This window comes from Protopterus annectens, chromosome 8.part0 (assembly GCF_019279795.1).
Source record: "Protopterus annectens isolate FY-2018-M chromosome 8.part0, PAN1.0, whole genome shotgun sequence".
Taxonomy (NCBI): Eukaryota; Metazoa; Chordata; order Ceratodontiformes; family Protopteridae; genus Protopterus; species Protopterus annectens.
In genome coordinates, this window is record NC_056741.1 from 1,363,031,083 (window position 1) to 1,363,044,149 (window position 13,067).

The 13,067-nt window shown below is 46.6% G+C and overlaps 1 protein-coding gene across 1 annotated transcript in view; it reads right to left on the reverse strand.

Moving 5' to 3' along the window:
- Nucleotides 1-13,067, reverse strand: part of HYOU1 (hypoxia up-regulated 1) — a 1,290,196-nt gene that overhangs the window by 362,224 nt on the left and 914,905 nt on the right. The gene's annotated exons all lie outside the window — the stretch shown is intronic.

Below are 13,067 nucleotides of genomic sequence, written 5' to 3' on the forward strand. Positions count from 1 at the left end.
AAGGAAGCCCTGGATTGATATTCACCTGATCTCTCCACCACAAACTCTCAACTGATGAAGGGCAGCACCAGCAACTGGGATCCCATGGAACAGAGATGCTGGGTCCAACAACTGTGGACATACCACTGAATTATTTTCTCATGTGAAGAAGGGCCAGTGGTATCATGAGAATCATGGATGCCATCAGCTGAGGAATTTTTAGGAATTCTCTCACTGAAGCGTCATTACTCTGAGAATTCCAGCAACACCATCTGGTACAATAAGACAGTGTCTTCAAGCAGAAAGGCCATTTTCTTGTTGGAGTTGATCAAGAACCCCTGGAAAGATGCATCTTTGGGAGTGTGTTAGACACAATGTTCGGAGGGTCAACTTGAACTCAAGATGGGAGAATGAGGTCAAGTCTTTTTCTAGCGAATCCAAACACCTAGATGCAGACTCTCCATAGATCAGCAAGTAATCTAGTATGGAAAGATGTTAATGCTCAGAGACAAACAGTGGGTCACTACCACAGCAAGGCATTCGGTGAACACTCGCGGTGTGGTTGATGGCCTTAAGGGCAATACAGAAAACTGACAGTGTGAAATGGACACAACAAATCTCTGTTATTTCCAGAAGCTATGAACAATGAGGACAGGATGACAGGTATCCTTCAAATCCAGAGTCACAAAGAATCAGTTGTTCAGCAACAGAGGAAGCACTGCCTGCAAGATGATTATCTTGAACACAGGGACCTTGACAACCACATTCAGAAAAGAACGGTCCAACACCTTTATGACTGCTCTTTTTTAGGTATTAAGAAAATTCTGGAGTAGAAACCTCTCATTCTTTCTGAAGGAGGGACCGGTTCTATGACTCCTGAGTTTGGCATTTGCTGGAGAATAGGAGGGAATAAAAGCATGATCTGGTGGAGGAGGCAGGTGGTCTTTCCACTACCATATGTTACCTACGTCAACAATTTTAAGTATCCATTTGCTGGAAATCACCGATGGCCAGGCCGCCTTGTTGAGAGATAACTTGAGAGATGAGACATCTAATGGGGGACTTCATAAACACACATGCCACGCCTAGTCATAGTCATAAGTTGGGAGTGGAGGTATCCTTTTTAGGAACATAACCCATCCTTTTCAGTTTGGTGGAACTGGTGTCATCCTGTTTCCTTCTATAGCCTTGGTTCCTGTTTGGCTGGGACTTCTATTTGTTAGGCTGACAAAAGTTATCTTGTTTAAAGCAGGAGAATTTGGGAATGTGGCACATTTTCAACATTCTTCGTATCAATTTGCCTATGCCATCCCAGTGTTTCGGAATCTGATTAGCTGCCATACCAAGCATGCAATCAGACTCAAGAGGAGCATTCAATATCTTACAGCTCATCAGAAAAATTCTGTGAGTGCAACCAAATATACTTCCTAATCACTAATGAAAATGGTGCATTTTCCACATAAAACATTGGTAGCTAAACACTTTAAAAGCAACAGTTCTGGACTGCACCAGCTTCTTTCCCAGAGATTATAGCCACTTGCCTAGCTTATCTTGAGAGACTGGGTTACAAGAAGATAACATTGTCTTCTTACTAGCAAAAGTCACAAGGGACACCTAAGCAGGGTCCGCAGACAAATGGAACTGGAGTCCAAGCAAGGCAGATCATACCCTAAATTTCTTAAACACTTTCTTAGGCACAGCCTCAATAGAGAGAGAACTACAAGCTTTCCTGAAAACATCTTCCAATGCTGGGATTAATAGAGGAAATATGTCTCAATGTCTTGGGCCTCATCCTCCAAGAGATCACATACCCTTTTAAATTGAGGGCACCCAGATGAACACATCTCTAAATCTAGCCAACTTTTAGGAAGAAGCAAACTGTTTGGGTATCTATACATGTTTGTCAGAGTAACGGTTAGAGACCACACATATAGAATGTCCTTCAAAAAGAGTATCCTTAGCAGACTTATCTATGGTGAAAGTGCTGGCATTACTCATAACCCACATATGTACCCTGAAGTCAACTGCTTGAATCATGTATATAGCCATAACTTTCATTTCAGGTGAAAACCTAGTCAGAAGCTGCTGCTCCACCACCTGTTGGGTCTTCAATTTATTTGTGGCATACATTACACTGGTGAAAGAATCCCCCAGTGGAAAAGTATCAACACTGGCAAAAGATTTTGCACCCCTGACTTCCCCTGCAGCTAAAAAGTTTGGTTCTCCCATACCTGCAGCAGACAATGGTACGGCCCTGAATGTGTCTGACCCTTGCGTTACATGAAGATGTGGTACTATGACCACCTCAGGGGGACCTGGAGGCAATAAAAGTGAGTGGTCCAACAGCCTGTCCGAACGTAAGGCTACTGTTGAGACACAAGCCACAGGCTTGGCATATTTTTATTTTATTCTTTTGTTTTTTTTAAGTGCAGATTGGGAAGGTGGTGGTGGTGGTGGGGTAGGCCTGAGTCTCTCAAGTCAAGAGACAAGAAACTACCCAGCTCAATATCTACTACCTGCATGATCAGCACAGTAAGATGATGGACAAATCCTGCTATTCTCCTAAACAGCAATCCTAATTTCTGTATGGATACAATTCTGAGCACTGCACTGAGAAAGACATTATTTTCAGTAACACAGTTAAAAGCATGAACCCCCTTGAGGGGAGTTCAGAGCAAACAACTCGCTGCATTTCACATTGGAAGGAGATGCGAAGAGATCACAGCAATGCCGGCCCCATTTGAGGAAGATCTGTTCCGCTATTTAAGGATTCAGAGACCACTAGTAAGGCATCAGAATAGTCCTGCTGAGCTTGTCCCGCAAGAATGTTGGACTATCTCAGAACGTGTGTTGCCACCAGAAAACAGCTGGTGGAAATCGCCCATTCCCACACTTTCATGGCTTCTCGACAAAGGGGGTAAGATCTGGTTCCTCCTTTATCTATGTACCAGACTACTGACATGTTGTCCATTTGGATCGCAATGGTCCCTAGAGAAAGATGAGCATGGGGAGCTTGCAATGTTAGAAGCACCGCCCTCATCTCCAAGACAATGATATGCAAACTGGTCTCCAAGGGACACCACGTACCTTGGACCGTCCTTCTCAAGCAATGACCCCCCCCCGTCCTAGCTGGGAGGTATCTGTGGTCAACGTGGTTTTGGGAAGGGCCGGAATAAAGGGGTGTCCCAGACAACAAGATCTGGGGAAAGAATCCACCACCGAAGAGAGTCCCTGCAAACCAGAAAGATACAGACTGGATGGGACAGAGGAAGATCTAGTAGAGATTACTGGACTGCTAGCATCTACTGAATGATTCACATGTGTAGCAGAGCAAGGGGTAGAAGAATGATTGGGGCCGCTACGGACCCTAGTGCCCAGAGAACTGTCTCTGCTGTAGGAAGATGGACTTGGAGGATGTCGGAGACATGAACCCTTAGGTTGCGTACCCTTTTTGGGGTGAGGTAAACTTTCATTTGTATAGTATTCAGCCGAGCACCAATATGAATTCCAGAACCTGAACAGGGATCAGTGGAGATTTGCTGATACTGATGGTGGTACCCAAGCTCTTTGCTAGCTAATAGGAAATAGTCCCTGGCTCGGCACAGAAGATGCTTGGTGGGGGCAGCAAAGAGCCAATCGTCCAAGTAAGGGAAGATCCGAATTTCCTGAAGCCTCGGGTGAGCCTCTATGACTGCCATCACTTTGGTGAACACCCTGGGGGCTGTGGTGAGACCAAACTGGGGGCTCTGAACTGATAATGATTGGCTCCCAGTCGAGCGGAGAAACCTGCGCGAGCATCTGTCCATCTTGATACGATAATATGTCCTGGTGGTCAAACTAGCACATCCAATCTTTCTCCTGCAGGTAGGGCAGGATAGATTGAAGAGTGACCATCTGGAATTTCTCCTTGGCTACTGACAGGTTCAAGGTGAATAGATCCAGGCTGAGTCTTAGGTCCCCCATTTTCACTGGCACTAAAAAGAACCTGGAATAAATGCCCAATCTGGATTGGTCTGGGGGGATGGGTTGGATGACTAGTTTTCTGAGCAGCTTATCGATAACTAGAGCAGCTGCCTCCCTTTGCGCAGGTGGAACGTATAGGAGGTGTTTTGGTGGGAGAGGTGGTTCGGTGAATGGGATGAAACAACCTCTGGATATAATTTGTAACACCCAAGGGTCTGATGTTTTGGACTCCCATGCCGCTGGGTGTAGCAAAAGGTGACCCACAACTGCCTCCAGAGATGAGCAGTCGGGCAAGCCCCTCAGGGCTGCTGGGTTGGTCTGTCCAAGAAACGTTCAAGACCCAGAATTTCTCAGACCACCTCTGCCTCTTGGACGGTGTCTGTCATAACCCATTCTGCCTCTTGGGGAAGGTGAGTCTTGAATGTCACAGGAGAATGGAGAATTTTGGAAACGCATCTTCCTTGTCCCTCGCTGAATCCTAGAGCAGGATCTTTCAGAGGCAGAGAAGCAGATCCTGACGGTACACAGTGTCTTCCTGTCCTTTTCAGTCTGGACCAATGTTTCACGAACTGTTTTCCCAAACAGGAAAGAACCATCATAAGGGGCATTTGCAAATGACGCCTTGAAGGGTTCTGTGAATTGACAGAGCCACGCGTGATGCCTCATGGTAACGCAGGAACCCGGCTGCCCTGGCGGCTCCTTCCATAGCATGGGAGAGAAGACACATGGACGTGTTAACTACCGCTTTGAGAGTGGCCATCCGTGTGGAGAACACCTTCTTGCATTATGCCAACATAGGGTCTAGGGGAGACTCAGCAACCTCCTTGACTAGGTCTTGCTGCAGTCATAGGTTCATAGGTTGGTACTAGGCTATCAGCCCTAGGGCCTATACAAGCCTAGCCATAACAATTCCCTGGCTATTTCTTCCCACATTATTTATTTTCCTGGACCCCAGTCAAATGTGTGCCATGTAGTTCAGCACCCTTATGGTAAAGGTTGCTGAAGCACACACCAGCTTCTTCTCGAGACAGTCCATGGTCCTCGACTCCCGGTCAGGAAGATGGGTCGTAGAGCTCTCCTGCGCAACTCTTTTTGCGTGGTGGCAGCCACCACCATAGCATTCGCAGGGGACCTTTGCTCCAACTAGTTATGTCTGGTGGGGGGGCTGAGAACTTTATCTGCGCTCCTAGAGATGGGCTCCAGTGTCCGGTTCCTTTCACTCTAGAGATGTAATGAGGTCCACAAGTGGATCAGCGGGAGGGGACACCAAGGAAGTAGATGGGCCTGTGCTGAATGCCTCTAGGAAAGTACAGTTGTGTACACTTACCATAAATGTAGATGTTCGAGTGTATTCACTGTTGCAGTCATCACACTTGGGTTATCTGCCTGCAGGTAACCCTTAGTCGGCCCGAATACCAGAGACTTAGTACTTTTGTGTCGGATGCTGTCACTCCAGGACTGACGTCAGGTCGTCAGGGGTATAAAAACAGGCAGCCGACACCATTACATCAGTTTTTCTTGACCCAAATGTCAGGAGCCCCCCCAAATAGGGAGCTAAGTTATGGTGGGGAAAACACCACCAGTAAAAAGTAAATACCAATACCCATGAAAGGGGGAGTAATAGCCATAGAGAGGGGATACAGAGAGAAACCAAGGGGCTGGAGGGAGGGAAACCAGGACTGCAACAGTGAATACACGCAAACATCTACATTTATGGTAAGTGTGCACAACTGTACTATGTTCTTCATGTTTCACTGTTGCAGTCATCACACTTGGGTGGATTCCAAAAGCTGAAGAAGGGTGGAGGCAGTCAAGAAAAGATAGGGCTGGCTAGTATGCCTTGCAGGAGTGCTGTTGCAAAACCTGTCCTGGATTTGGAAAAGATAGGGAAGTGGTAATGCTTGGTGAAGGTGTGTACAGAACTCCAGGTACCTGCTTCCAGGATGTCCTTGGTAGGGACTCGCCTGAAAAATGCTAGAGGTAGGTGTTGTCCTAGTGGAATGTGTTCTGACCCCCTGAGGGGTTGGTTTCCCATGGTGATTGTAGCAGAAATGGATGCAGTGTGCTATCCATTTGGAAACTGTTTGTTCTGAAATGGCCTTGCACTCTGCCCCTGTTGCAAAGCTGACTAGTAACTGGTCAGAATTTCTGAAGAGCTTAGTCCTATCAGGGTAGAATCTGAGCTGTCTGTGCACATCCAAGGAGTGCAGGAACCTTCCCCCTTTATTTTGAGAATTAGGGAAGAAAGTTGGCAAATGGATGGATTGGTTGAGAGCCACACTGGACAATACTTTAGGCATAAAGGAAGGGTTAAGTCCTGAGGGAAACCCTGTCAGCATGGAAAATAATGAAGGGCTCCACAGCCATAAGTGCTTGTAACTCAGACACTCTTTTAGCTGAAGTGATGGCCAGAAACAAGGCTGTTTTCCAAGAGAGGAATTTTAACTCAGCTGACACAGCAAGTTCAAAGGGGGGAAAGCGTGAGCTTTTCCAGTACAAAGTTAAGTTCCCGCACGGGTGGGTGCTCTCCTTGGTGGCCTTAAGTTGTTTGCCCCTCTCAGGAACTGTGATAAAAGGATGGGAGAAGAGAGGTAGCTCAGTGTTGTAATGAGCCAAAATGGCTGAGGCATGTATCTTAATGGAGGAGAAGGACAAGCCTTTGTGGAGTAGATCTGCTAAGTAATCCAAGAGTAGAGGCAGGGACGGCAGAGTTGTGTCCTCTCCTTTACACTGAATCCAGGAACAGAACCTTTTCCACTTATCAGCAAAGGATTTTCTTGTACTGGGTCTTCTGGCTTCAAGAATGCCGTCCAGCACCTGCTTGCTTAGGGTTGCTGGGGGAGAAAACAAGGAATAAGCCAGGCTGCAAAATTTAGGGTTTGTAGTTGTGGATGCAAAATCTGTCTCTGCTGCTGAGAGAGCAGGGTTGGGTTTTGTTGTAGGTGTCAGGGTGGCACCACTGACAGGCTGCACAGGAGTGGGTAAGAGTGCTGACATGGCCAGTCCAGGGCAATCAGAATTGTCCTTTGTCTGTCCCATCTTATCTTGAGTAATACTCTTGAGAGAAGGGGCAGAGGGGGAAAGGCACAGACTGAAAGATTTACCCACTGAAAAGATAGGGCATCCACTTTCCAGGCCCTGCTGTGAGGATTCCTGGTGCAAAATATGCTGAGCTGGTGGTTGTAGGGGGAGGCAAAGAGCTCCACCTCTGGGATCCCCCATTTCTGAATCAAAAGGTTGAAGGTGCTGGGCTCCAATTGCCACTCGTGTGGGTCTAGGAAATTCCTGCTTAAATCGTCTGCCAGTGAGTTTGTTTGCCTAGCAGGAATTGAGCTTGCAGATGGACTTGCATGTTCAAAGCCGTGTGCCACAGGGCCATGGCTAACCTGCAGAGTGGGTAGGAGTGGGTTCCCCCCTGCTTGTTGATGTACCACATAACTATGGTGTTGTCTGTTTTTATTAGCAGTTGTCCTGGAAAGAAGGGATCTGAAAGCTGTCAGGGCATTCTGCACAGCTAGCATCTCTTTTTGGTTGATGTGCAGATGAATTTGATTTGGGCTCCAGTGGCTCTGAATGCATTTGCCGTCCATGTGTGCTCCCCAGGCATAGTCTGATGAGTCTGTGGCTAGGGTCTGGGTGACATGAGGTTGAGAAAAGGGCAGTCCCTTGTTGTGGCTGCATGCTTCTGCCCACCAAAGGAACTCGGTTTCCAGGTCCTGAGAATGTTGGCACCAAAGACTTTTTAAGTACCATTGAAATTTCCTCATATGCAGTCTTGTACATGGAATTAGCAGTATACATGAGGCCATGAACCCTAAAAGCCTGCAGTATTTGTCTTATTTGGGTTCTGGTGGCAATTTATTTGAAGTAAGCTGTCAGACAGACTTGCTTTTCTGAAGTGAGGAATGCCATCTGGGATGCTGTGTCCAAGCTTGCTCCCAGGAATACCATTTTTTGACTGGGTACCAGTTTTGATTTCATTTCATTGATATTTATCCCAAGGAAGTGAGAAGTTGTTTCAGAAATGTTAGGTGCTGCAACAGCAATTCCTGACTGTCCGCCTGAATTAGGCAGTCGTCCAAGTACGGGTAAATATGGATATTTCTCTGCCTGTAGTATGCAATGGCTGGAGCCAGGCATTTTGTGAAAACTCTGGGCATAGTAGATATGCCAAAGGGAAGTGCAGAGAACTGATGATGCAGAGAGCCTGCCCTGAAATGTAGACATTTCCTGCACGACTCCCTTATGGGGATGTGCAGATAGGCTTCTTTTAGGTCTAGGGTGACTAACCAAGCATCCTTGGCTAGCATAGGAAGAAGCTGGTGCAGGGTAAGCATTTTGAAGGTGTTGAGAATTGAAAGATCCAGGATTGGGCGCAAAGAGCCCTCTTTCCTGGGTACCAGGAGGAATCTGGAGTAGAATCCTTGACCCCTCTGTTCTACTGGAACCGGTTGAATAGGTCTGATCTTGAGTAGGGAATCTACTTGGCTTTGAGCCTCTGCCCACTGGTTTGGAGGAAGGTCTGGAAACCTACTTGGGGTTGGCAGTGAATGGAAATAAAATTTGTAAGGAAGTCATTGTAAGTTTTTTCCGTAAGGAGGTGGCTTACCACTCGCTGCTTTCGGGATGGGGGCACTCCATTGCTTAGCTCTCTGCATACTCTGAGACTGTAGTCTGGGTGGTCTGCTTCCCCTGGGTCTGGTTTGAGAAGGCCTGGAGGGGGCTGGAAAGGACCAGTGGTTAGAAGGGCAATGCCTACTGAATGTGTCAGGTACTTTGTAGTACCTGTTGGGTTTCCTACGGGCAGGAAGTAAAGTGTCAGGAGTAAGACTGGACTCCATAAAAACATCAACATCATCATCCAGGACAGGGGGTATTGCTACAGGCCTATGCTGAGGCAACTCTAGGAATTCTCAGAGTCTCTTTTTTGGACTGAGGATAGTCTTGGCATTCCCAGTGGAAATGCTCTCAAGGTATGCAAGGTTTCACCAAAAGAAAAATTCCCTTGAGGGGAGGCAGAGGGAAGGGATTCCTCTGCATCTGAATCCTCATAAGCAGATAAGGGCATGTCTTTATAATCAGAAAAACTCAGAGCTGACAGAACCCCTCAGATCTGACGCCGAGGTTATGGCTCCGAGAGCTCGGATCCGACCCAGTATGATGCAACACACTCAAGGCAGTGGCCAGCTTCAAGGTACAAGGTACCATCGGCACCGAACCCCCGACCAAGAGTCCTCGGATCCAAACACTCTGAAACAGATCAGATCAGAGGAGATACAGGGGTGAAAAATGTCGGTGAGCACCCCGCTCCAGAGAGGGGGGCCGCCAAGACTCCCATCTGGATTTGGGTGCAGATGAACTTCCGCGTCATCCGGTCCATCCCAGCCTCTCTCAGACTACAGGTTGACCGGGAGGAAGCCACCAACACTGGCCGGGAGAGCAGATGAGGGGACATCCTTAGAGGGGACCGAGACACCTCTTGGCTCAGGGGAAAACTTGAGAGAGTGGAGCCGGGGAGTACTGGGCCTGGTGGTGGTTCTGTAGGATTCTTAGGGCACAAGTGTCTGATGCAATCTAATGCTGAAGTGAGGAGTGAAGATAATTAGGTTCTGAGAATGGTGTAAGGGGTTGCCAAGGTGGTAAAGGGAATGAGACTGAGGTGGCTTAAGTAAATCTGCTTTTTAGATTGTCAATGGGCTTAAGAAGGTCTTCCCTTTTGGAACCTCCCTGCTACTGCTTCTTAAACTCGTTTGCCTGTATTTTGTTGGGACTGTGAAACATTTTCTTTAAAATGGTACTGTGCAAGATGGAAAGTTTCTTCTACATTTGAGAAAAGGGGAACTGGAAAATCTGAGAAGTCCCTTAGATTAACTTTCCTCATTTCATCAAATTTCTTGAGATACTCAGCAGAGGAGACCCAAATACCACTTATTTTCCCACAAGTGCATTCAAAGCTTCTGCTTTGAAATCCTCTGGTAAATTCTGCACTGCACTGCACAGCCAAGTAAATATCCACATAACTGACCCAGTGACAACAGCTGTAGAAACCGCATCAGCAGTGTCATATAACATTTAACAAAATGTTTGGTAACCTGAGACATTGAGGAACGGAATGAATTTAAAGATGCTTTAGTCTCAGAAGAATTAAGATCTCTCTCTTCATACTGTGAAATGAAGCCATAAGGAACTTTGACATATGTGCTTGACAATTCACTGTTCAGAAGGTTAGCATGGGAGTATACACATTCTTTCCGAACCTATCAAATGCTCTCCCATCTATGTCTGAAGGGATGGAGTCACAAGCCATGAAATGCTTCAAAGAAGCACATTTTGAAAGAAAACAACTACAGGGTCTGCCCTAGGGTTGCTAAACAGGAATTTGTGGGATAACAGAACTTTGCATAATTTTTCAGATTTCCTAGGGCTGGTGGTTGTCTGTCTGGAGAAAGTACAGTTGTGTACACTTACCACAAATGTTGATGTTCAAGTGTATTTACTGTTGCAGTCATCACATTTGGGTTATCTACCTGCAGGTAGCCCTCAGTCTGCCTGAATACCAGAGTCTTATAGGTTCATAGGTAGGTACTAGGCTATCGGCCCAAGGGCCTACATAAGCCTAGCCAGCAAGGTAACATAGCTTACGCCATGAGATTTCTGCATAGGATGCTTTCGCTTCTTCCATGACATCAGGTCGTCAGGGGTATAAGACATGCAGCCGACGCCATTACATCAGTTTTCCTTGCCCCAGATGTCAGGAGCCCCCACAACAGGAAGCAATTACATGGTGTGGACCACCAGTACAAAGTAAATACCAATGTTATAAGATATGGCCAAACAAAAAAGAATAGGTAGAAGTATAGAGAAGTCAGGGGGCAGGAGGGAGGGTAACCAGGACTGCAACAGTGAATACACTCGAATATTTACATTTATGGTAAGTGTACAAAACTGTACAATGTTCTTCGTGTTTCACTGTTGCAGTCATCACATTTGGGTTGAATCCCAAAGCTGAGGATAAGTGGAGGCAGTCAAGAAGCCTTAGGGCTGGCAAGCAAGCCCTGTAAGATTGCTGTGGCAAATCCAGCTCTGGATTTAGAAAAGATAGGCAAGTGGTAATGCTTGGTGAATGGTGAAGGTGTGTACAGAGCTCCAGGTTGCAGCTTCCACGATGTCCCTGGTAGGGACTCCCCTGAGAAATGCTGTAGAGGTTGATGTAGCCCAAGTGGAAATGTGTTCTGATCCCCTGTAGGGTAGGTTCCCCATGGTGTTTGTAGCAGAAATGGATGCAGTGTGCAATCTGATAAGTAATGGTTTGCTTTGAAATGGCCTTGCCCTCTGCCCCTGCAGCAAAGCTGACTAGCAGCTGGTCAGACTTTCTGAAAGGTTTAGTCCTGTCCAGATAGAATCTAAGCTGCCTGTGCATGTCCAGGGAGTGCAGGATCCTTTCCCCTTTATTTTGAGGATTAGGGAAAAAGGTTGGCAAATGAATGTATTGGTTTAAAGCCACACTAGATACCACCATGGGCATAAATGATGGGTTAGTCCTGAGGGAAACCCTGTCCGCATGGAAGATAAAAAGAAAAGTTATGTACCTACCATAACGTTCCATGTTAGTTGTCTCTTCTCGCCTTCTTTCTTGCTGGTTGGGTTCGGAGCCGAGAGCTGTTTACTGGCTCGAGGCCTCCCCATATCCCACGATGCCTGGCACTAGATACCCAGATCTCATTTGGTAAGACTAACAGCAGACAAAATAATGAAGGAATCCTATCCTATAATACATAAAACCTACCACAGAGACTACCAGGTAGAGTGGAATAGCCAGAGAAGACTCAGCCAACGAAAACCCATAGAGAACTCTTCTTGGTCTACTAGGATAGGGGGATGGAGGGTGCGATGCAAGACAGAAGGCGAGAGGAGACAACTAACATGGAACGTTATGGTAGGTACATAACTTCTTTACGTTAAGTTGTCTATCTCGCCTTCATTCTTGCTGGTTGGACAGCGTCCCTAGCACCTAATATCCTGGGTGGCTCAATGGAACAAACTTTTCAGAACAGTGGAACCAAAATCAGCTCTGCCCAACTTATAACGCGAGATGAAAGTATGAGGGTTGGCCCACGTGGCCGCTGCACAAATAGATTCCATGGGCAACCTAGCCTGAAAAGCCACAGAAGTGGCTAATGCTCTGGTGGAGTGACCTTTTGGTTTAACAGGCAATTGTTTATTCCTTAGCTGATATCTAAAAGTGATGATAGAAGTCAACCACCTGGATAAAGTTACTTTTGAGACTGGTCGACCTTGTTTACCCTCTGCATAAGAAAGGAAAAGCTGGTCCGATTTTCTGAAGTTCTTAGTCCTATGTAAATAAAAGCGCAGTTGCCTGTGAACATCTAACTGATGCAGCTTATATTCCGCCCTGTTGGAATGGTTGGGAAAAAACACAGGAAGGTCAACGGACTGATTCAAGTTATTCTCAGAAGAGACCTTAGGAAGGAAGGAAGGATTAGTCCTGAGAGCAACCCTGTCATTGTGGAATATCAGGTACGGGGGACGGATACAAAGAGCCTGAAGTTCCGAAACTCTTCTGGCTGAAGTAATTGCTACCAGAAAAAGTGTTTTCCAAGATAAAAACTTCAAAGAACAAGAAGCTGCAGGTTTGAAGGGTGGCAAAATTAGAGAAGCTAGAATCAAATTCAGATCCCACGGGGGTGGAGGATCTCTCACTGGGGGCCTGAGCAGAGTGGTTCTTTTGAGAAAGGCTTTACCAAGCTTATGAGACATATTACTTTCTGACAGGTCAATGTGAAAATTTGAAATTGCAGCTAACTGCACCCTAATTGTAGCGGAAGCAGACCTGGTATGAAAGAGCTCTGCAAGAAATTCCAAGATGTGGTGTACATGGGCTGAAAAGGGGTCTATACTCAGCCTCTGCCCAGGAAGAAAAACACTTCCACTTACTAGCACAAGTTTTTCTAGTGGTAGACTTGTGCGATGATAAAATGATTTCATGCACCGATTGGGAGATATCAGGAAGCCTGGCTAAGGTGGGAAGTGGAGCAACCAAGCAGTGAGCTGGAGCGATTGTAGGGAATGATGCAGCCCGCCCGACTGATGGATCAGAAGGTCTG